Here is a 7,998-nt window from a genome sequence, read left to right on the forward strand (position 1 = left end):
AAGACACTCCAATTTTTTGAGAATTTTTACAGGCTGTGGTTTGGGGGTTTTGTTTATGTTTTGTTTTGTTTTGCCTGCCATCTTCCTCTTCCCCCTCTCCTTCCGTTCTCTCCCTATCTCTCTGTCACCATCTCTTTTTCTGTTTTTTTGGCAAAATTCAGCCACAGTTCACCTTTTTTTTAGAGCCAAGCATTTCTGTGCTGAAGCTGCCCCTATGTACACTGAAGTCAACAAACAGACCTCACAACAGTCCTGTAGGGCCAAATTATAGTTCAGCACCCACAGAAGTTGATTTGGCTGGAGGTGGAGAAGGTGGAAGCAAAACTGACTTCACATTTTGGAGGAGGACTGCTTCCTTCCTGTTAGGTTTTTATCTTTTGAAAGATGCTTTTTTTTTTTTAAAGAGAAGTGGTTTTTTATTTTGGGGGGGGAGTCGAATACAGGCATTACAGATAAAATGAGGATGCCACAAAAAGTCTGTGAGATGGAGTTAAGGCTTTAAAATTATTTTTATATTTTTGCTTATAAAATCATTTTAGCGCTTAGAGATGAGATTATCTTAGAGTTCTTTTTGTGAGGAGAGAGAGAACTGTTTCTGGAAACACTCAGTTAAAATAAAGAATTTTAAATTGCACTTCATTTTTCCACCAAACTTTTAAAACTAAATCGTTCAATGATTTTGACTCCAGTATATTGAATACATTTAATTCCAATAGGCTTTTTTTTTCTCCAAATGTTTCAAATTATAAGACAATTCTGTCATTGTATTCTTCATCAGAATCTGGCACTACAGCTCTTTCTCTGCTTATTTTGCTTAAATGGCACTATTTCTAGACTGAATAATGGCAGACATGCTTGATATAAATATGTTTATAAGGTTAGTCATTTTTAGAAGGTTCAGAAGTCTTTTTTCATCTAATTTCTGATCACACTTGCCACTTTAAAAGTATTGGTTTTATTGACAATGTTTCTATTAAATTTTTGCCTCTGTGTTGGTTAATTCCTGACTCTTAATTTCTAACTCTACCTAAATAGACTTTATTTTTTATAGTAGTTTTAGGTTCACAGCAAAACTGAACCAAAAGCAGAGTTCCCATATACTCCCTGTCCTGAGTATACACAGCCTTCCCCACCATCAACATCGCACAGTAGCTGTTTTTTCAGCTCTTTTTAAAAGTTACTGATTTGTAGTGTAATTTCATTGTCATCTGAACACATGAATCATTTCTATTCTTTCGAATTTTTCATGGTGTGCTTTATAGCCCAGAAAGTGTTCTGTCTTAGTGAATATTCCGTGTGAACTTGAGAAGAATGTGTATTCTACTGGTGTTGGGTAAAGTCATCTATAAATGCCAATTACATGCAGTTGATGGATGATTTTATTGAGTTCAACTATGACTTACTGTTTTTCGGCCTGCTGGATCTGTCTGTTTATGATACAGGGATGTTGAAATCTCCAACAATAATAGTGGCTTCATCTATGTCTCCTTGTAAAAGTATCAGTTTTTGCCTTATGCAATTTGATGCTGTGTTCATAGTAAGGATTGCTATGTCATCTTAAAGAATAGACTCCTTTATCCAGTGCCCCTATTTATCCATGAGAACTTTCCTTGCTCTGAAGTTGATTCTGTCTTTTGATAAGTTTTAGCGTGGTATAGTTCTCTCCATCACTTTACCTTTAATCTGTGTGCGTCATTGTATTTGTAAAAAGGGTTATTTGTTGTCAACATATAGTTGGGTCTTATTTTTCATCCATTGGCAATCTGTGTATTAATTGGTATGTTTAAACCCTTGACATTTATAGTGATTATGGATGTAGTTTTATTAACATCTACTATATTTGTTACTGTTTTTTGTTTGTTGCCCTCGTTTTTATTTTTGTCTTCCAAACTTTTTTTTTTTTTTTGCCTTTTGTGGGTTTAATCAGCTATTTTAGGTGATTTCATTGTCTCTCTTTTCTTAGCATAGCATTTATACTTATTTTTTTTTCTAGTGGTTATAATACATTTATAACTAATTTAAGTCCAGTTTTGCATAACATACCACTTTGTAGGTAGTACAAGTGCCTTATAATAACAAAATATTCCAAAATTTTTCCTCTCACCCACTAGATCATTGCTGTGATTCACTTCTTTATACACAAGCCTCCATAAACATACTCGAAAGCATACATAATCAAATATGTTGTCGCTCTCAATATTTTGAACAAACCATTATCTGTTAGAACAAATAAGAATAAGAAAAATAAAAGCTTTTACTTAACCTTCACTTATTCACTCTCCAATATTCATCCTTTATGAAGATATGAGTTTCTGACCTCTATCATCTTCCCTCTCTCTGAAGAACTTCTTTTAACATTTCTTACGAGGAAAGTCTACGGGCAAATTCTCTCAATTTTTGTTTATCCCAGAAAGTCTATTTCTTCCTCACTTTTGAAGGATCATTTTGCCGGATACAGAATTTTGGGTTGTTAGCTTTTTTTTCTCTCTCTCATCACTTAAAATATTTCACTTCACCCTCTTCTTTGCATGGTTTCTGAGGAAAAATTTGATAGAATTCTTTGTTTATAGGTAAGGTTTTTTCCTGAAGACTTTTTTCAAGATTTTTTTCTTTATCTTTGATTTTCTACTCTTTGAAAGTGATAGAACTATCTGTAGGGTTTTGTTTTGGTTTTGGTTTTGGTTTTTTATTGGAAGGGGTGTTTCTCTTTTGCATTTGTTCTGCTTGGTGTTCCTAGTTTCCTGATCTGTGATTTGGTGTCAGACTTTAATTTGGAAAAAATTCTCAGTCATTATTGTTTCAAATATTTCTTCTGTACATTTTCTGTCTCCTCCTTCTAGTATTTCTGTTTATATATACGTGTGTGTGTGTGTGTGTATAGAGGGAACAGATATGTTATATCTTTTGTATTTGTTCCAAGGTTTTGGATATTTTGTTCCCTTTTTTAAAAATTCTTTTCCTCTTTGCTTTTGGAAGTTTCTAAGGGAAAATCCTCAAGCTCAGTGATTCTTTCAGCCATGTCCAGTCTACCAGTGAACACATCAAAGGCATTATTCCTTTCTGTTACAGTTTGTTTGATCTCTACCTTTTTTTTTTTTTTTTGGTTATTGTTTTGATTTTTATTAATTACAAAGGAAGTTGAGCATTTTTTTCTAATTTTTTTCATGGTGACAAAATACACATAACATTTACCATCATAACCATTTTAAGTGTGCAGCTCAGTGGCATTAAATACCATCCTAGAGTTGTACAACTCTCATCAGTGTCCATCTCAACTTTTTTCGTCTTGTAAAACTGAAATTCTATACCCACTAAATAGTAACTCCTCATTCCTTCCCCGCCCACCCCAGTTTTCCAGTCAATAAATATGGGATGTGTTTCCATTTATTTATGTCTTATTTAGTTTCTTTTAGCACTGTTTTGCAGTTTTCATCATACAAAATTTTCCTGTCTTAACTTAATTTCTAGGTATTGTATTCTTTTTGATGCTATTGTAAATGGAATTGTTTTTATAATTTCCTTTTCTGGTTATTTGCTGCTAGTGTATAGAACTGCAACTGATTGTTGTGTGTTGACTTTATGTCCCACTGCTTGCTGAATTCATTCTAACAGTGTGTGTGTGTGTGTGTGTGTGTGTGTGTGTGTGAGTGAGAGAGAGAGAGAGAGGGATCTTTTGGGTTTTATACATAGAAGGTCATACCGTATACAAATAGAGACAGTTTCACTTCTTTTCCAATTTAGATAACTTATTTATTTTTTGCCTAATTTCTCTGGCTAGAACTTACAGCAGTGTATAGAATAGACGTGGTGAAGATGGGCATTCTTGCCTTGTTCCTGATCTTAGAGGAGAAGGTTTCAGTATTTCCCCATTGAGTGTGATGTTCACTGTGGGTGTTTCACATATGGCTTTTATTATGTTGAGACAGTTTCCTTCTATTCCTACTTTGTTGACTGTTGCTTTATTTTTTATCATGAAAAGATGTTGAATTTTGTCAGATACGTTTTCCGCATCAGTTGAGATAATTACGTCGGTTTTGTCGTTCATTCTGTTAATGTGCTGTATTATAATGATCAACGTCTGTATGTTGAACCATCCTAATATCCCTCTCTCTGGGATATAAGGCATTTTCCTTATTTGTAGCTTTGAAACAAAACATGATTTGTGTCCTTTTTTTTTTAAAAAAAAAAAAAAAAGTTTGACTCTTTTTTTTTTTTTTTTTTTTTTTTTTTTTTTTGGTCTTTTTATGGCCCCACCTGTGGCATTTGAAGTTCCCAGGCTAGGGGTCAAATCAGAGCTGCAGCTGCTGGCCTACACTACAGCCACAGCCAAGCCAGAGCCAAGCCTTGTCTGCTACCTACACCATAGCTCACGGCAAAGCCAGATCCTTAACCCACTGAGCAAGGCCAGGGATCAAACCTGTGTTCTCATGGATACTAGTTGGGTTCATTACTGCTGAGCCATGAGGGGAACTCCCAAAACATGTTTTCTGCTTTAATTATATATTGGCTGGCATTAATAGTGCCAAATGTTATTAGCATTTACCTGTTTTATCTGTTTCTATTTCATTATTTTCCATTTTTATTTCATTTTGATTTATGTGTGTTTTCTGTAGACAGCATACAGTTAAATTTCATTTCTGTTTCTGTTTTGGGTAAGTGCAAGAATCTCTGTCTTCCCCTCTCCTCCACTGGATTTAACTCATTTATTTTTACTGCAATAACTGAAATATTTAGTACTATCTTTCTTACCTGGGTGCATATTTCCCATTTATTTTACTTTCTTTTTAACCTATTAAATGCTCTTTTTCTTTTCCTGTTTTCTTCCATCTTTCTCCCCATCATTTCATCCCTTCTATCCTTCTATGCTTCATTTTTTCTAATATTTTTGTGCTTTTAAAGTTATCTTGTTTTTATTCTCCAAATTAGTAACCTTAGTTTTTTGGTAAGTGACAGTCAATCTTTTTTTTTTTTTTTTTTTTTTTTTTTTTTACCTGCCTCTCTCAGAAACTTAACAGTCAACGATTTGCGCTTCAATCCATTGAATTGTCTTTCTGATTGATGTGGAATCACATTTGCAGATTTTTATTTTAAAACCATGATTCTGCTACTTTTGGAGTAATGGTTTCTTAAATAGCATTATTTAAAGTCATACTTCAAAGCTATATAGAATAAAAAATGTCTTGACTTTACTGGTTTCATTACTTTCCATTATTTCTTGAATTCCATGATGGCTTTCTCTCAACTTTATTTTGTTGTTTAGTGAAGGACATTGTCTAGTAATTCATTAGGAATGGATTCTATGAGAAGTAAACTTATAGAATCTTTGTAATTTGGAAGTATCTTTTTTTCTGTCTTCAAAATTATATGACAGTTGGTTTGACATTTAAATCCTAAGTTTAAAGTTATTTTGCTAGAGATCATATATTGCTTTGTGGATCTCTTGCAGATGTGTACTCATATGTTAGTCTACTTAAATTTTTTGTAGGTAAGCTGTTTTGCATTTTGCCTTCCCTCCCTCTCTCCCCTCTCCATTTCTTCCTTCTTTCATTTCTCCTCTTTCCCTCCTTCTTTTTTTTTTTTTTTTTTTTTTTTTTTTTTGTCTTTTTTGTTGTTGTTGTTGTTGCTATTTCTTTGGGCCGCTCCCGCGGCATATGGAGATTCCCAGGCTAGGGGTTGAATCGGAGCTGTAGCTACTGGCCTACGCCAGAGCCACAGCAACGCGGGATCCGAGCCGTGTCTGCAGCCTACACCACAGCTCACGGCAACGCCGGATCGTTAACCCACTGAGCAAGGGCAGGGACCAAACCCGCAACCTCATGGTTCCTAGTCGGATTCGTTAACCACTGTGCCACAACGGGAACTCCCCCTCCTTCTTTATTCCTTCCTTCTTCTCTCCTCCTTTATTTCTTCTTTGACACCTAAATACTTTATCCTTATCAATACTTCATTTAGATGTATCTGGTATACCTTTTCTCCCATAAGTCCTGCTAGACTTTCAGTGAACTCTTATATCTATTTTCTTTGCTTCTTAACTTTTTCTCATAATTCATTATTATTTATTTTTTAGTCTATTCCAGAAGAATCCCTCGCCTTGCATCTTTAGGTTACCAATTTAATCTTCATGTATTTCTGTTATGTCATTCAGCTCATGTACTGAGGTTTGTTTGTGGAGTTGGAGGGGTGACAGTTTTTTTTCTTTTCCACTTGATCACTTTTTGATATTGTTGTTTCTTGTGATAACCTCTCATCTCTCAGCGGATACTAATGCTGGTTTTCCTCTGGTCTCCTTTGCAAGTTCCATTTCCTCAAGTGTTAGTTCTTTTTCATATTGTTGCTCTTCTCAGGTATCTGTGGTTCTTGGAAATATACTTATGAGGAGAGATTTTTATTTCAGTGCTATTGGGTGAAAGTTATTTCTTCAGCAAGTTGAGAATTCTTGTTTTCCCAGAAGTGAATATAGATTCCCAAGGTTGTGCAAGAAAGACAAGGTGGTTGTGCACACAAGGGGTTATTTCTTACTGTCAGGGGCTGCCTTGTTTTGTGGGTGTAGGTCTCCCATCTTTCTTATCAGCTAAAATATTAGTGGGATATGACCCCACTTCTGTGGCCTCAGGGCTTTTAGCTCGGAGAGTCTTTCACATTAGAACTTGTAATTCATTGAGGGAATGATGTACTCTCAGAAAATTAAAACACACGCTTTCCTCATGGCCACCTACTCAGTTATCACAAAACATGAGCTTTGAAGACTGGGGAGGCCATCAAGATTTGAAGGAATGGAGTTCCCATTGTAGTTCAGCCGTAATGAAACCGACTAGGATCCATGAGGACATGGGTTCGATCCCTGGCTTCACTTAGTGGTGAGCAGTGATGTAGGTCACAGATGCAGCTCAGATCTGGCATTACTGTGGCTGTGGTGTAGGCAGGCAGCTGCAGCTCTGATTGGACCCCTAGCCTGGGAATTTCCATATGCCATGGGTATGGCCCTAAAAAGACCCCCCCCCCAAAAAAAAAGATTTGAATGAATGCACTTACAAATCAGCAACTTTCACTAGGGCGGAGTGATGTCTTAGTTTCCTACTGTTGTCCTAACAAATTGTCACAAATTGAGTGGCTTAAGACTCTTTCTTTTTTATGATCTTACACTACTAGAGAGCAGAAGTCCTAAAGTCTGTATCTACACAGCTGTGGTCCTTCTGGAGCCTGTAGGAAGAAGCTATTCCTTGCTTTTTTCCTGGCTTCAAGAACCTGCCTGCATTCCTTGCTTCAGGGCCCCTCCTCCACTTCCCAAGCCAGTGTCTTGGGTCTGTCAGTCTCCTTTTCTCTGAATCCCTTGCCAACCTCCTTTTCTTTCATCATGTTTCCTGCAGTGAGTCTGATCCTTCTGCTGCTCTTTCTCTGGGCCACTCAGTGAGTAGGATGATCTCCCCGCCCCAAGATCCCTCACTAAGTCAGTTCTGCAAAGTCCCCTTGGTCATGGAAGGGACCTCAGTTATTGGTTCTGAGAGTCAGTTAGGGGACTATAATTCTGCCTCCTTCGGGTGATTTGAGTCTGTCTGGACTGGTGACTCATGGTAGGGGTGGTCCCTGGAGCAGCCAAGGGGGCAGCATCTCCAGGTTTGGGTGGATCCTCTGATTGTCCCCACTCTTTCCCTATTGGTATCCCCACTTTGTCCCGCCCATCAGCCCTCCCGCCGTGCAGAGCCCTCCTTTCCTCTCCTCTTCCTGCTCCCATCGCTAATATCTCAATGTCTTCCTGCAAGGATACAGAAGCCATACTGCCCAATTAACACAATTTAAAGGATAAAAGTCAACGTTTACACAAAGTATTGTCAGAAAGAATATAAAGAGTAGGTAAGGTTCTTTATGGATGTGGTAAAGGCCTGTAAAAATCCAATTTATGTACCAGAAATGACTACATATGTTATACAATTGAAATACCTCTACCGAACCTGGCATATTTCATCGAGGGTCGTCTCTTTAGATTATGATGTGAAATGC

The sequence above is a fragment of the Sus scrofa genome, chromosome 10, assembly GCF_054392235.1.
Source record: "Sus scrofa isolate SSC_HxYL_T2T_F1_AM1 chromosome 10, Sscrofa_HxYL_maternal_Yorkshire_Landrace_v2.0, whole genome shotgun sequence".
Taxonomy (NCBI): domain Eukaryota; kingdom Metazoa; phylum Chordata; class Mammalia; order Artiodactyla; family Suidae; genus Sus; species Sus scrofa.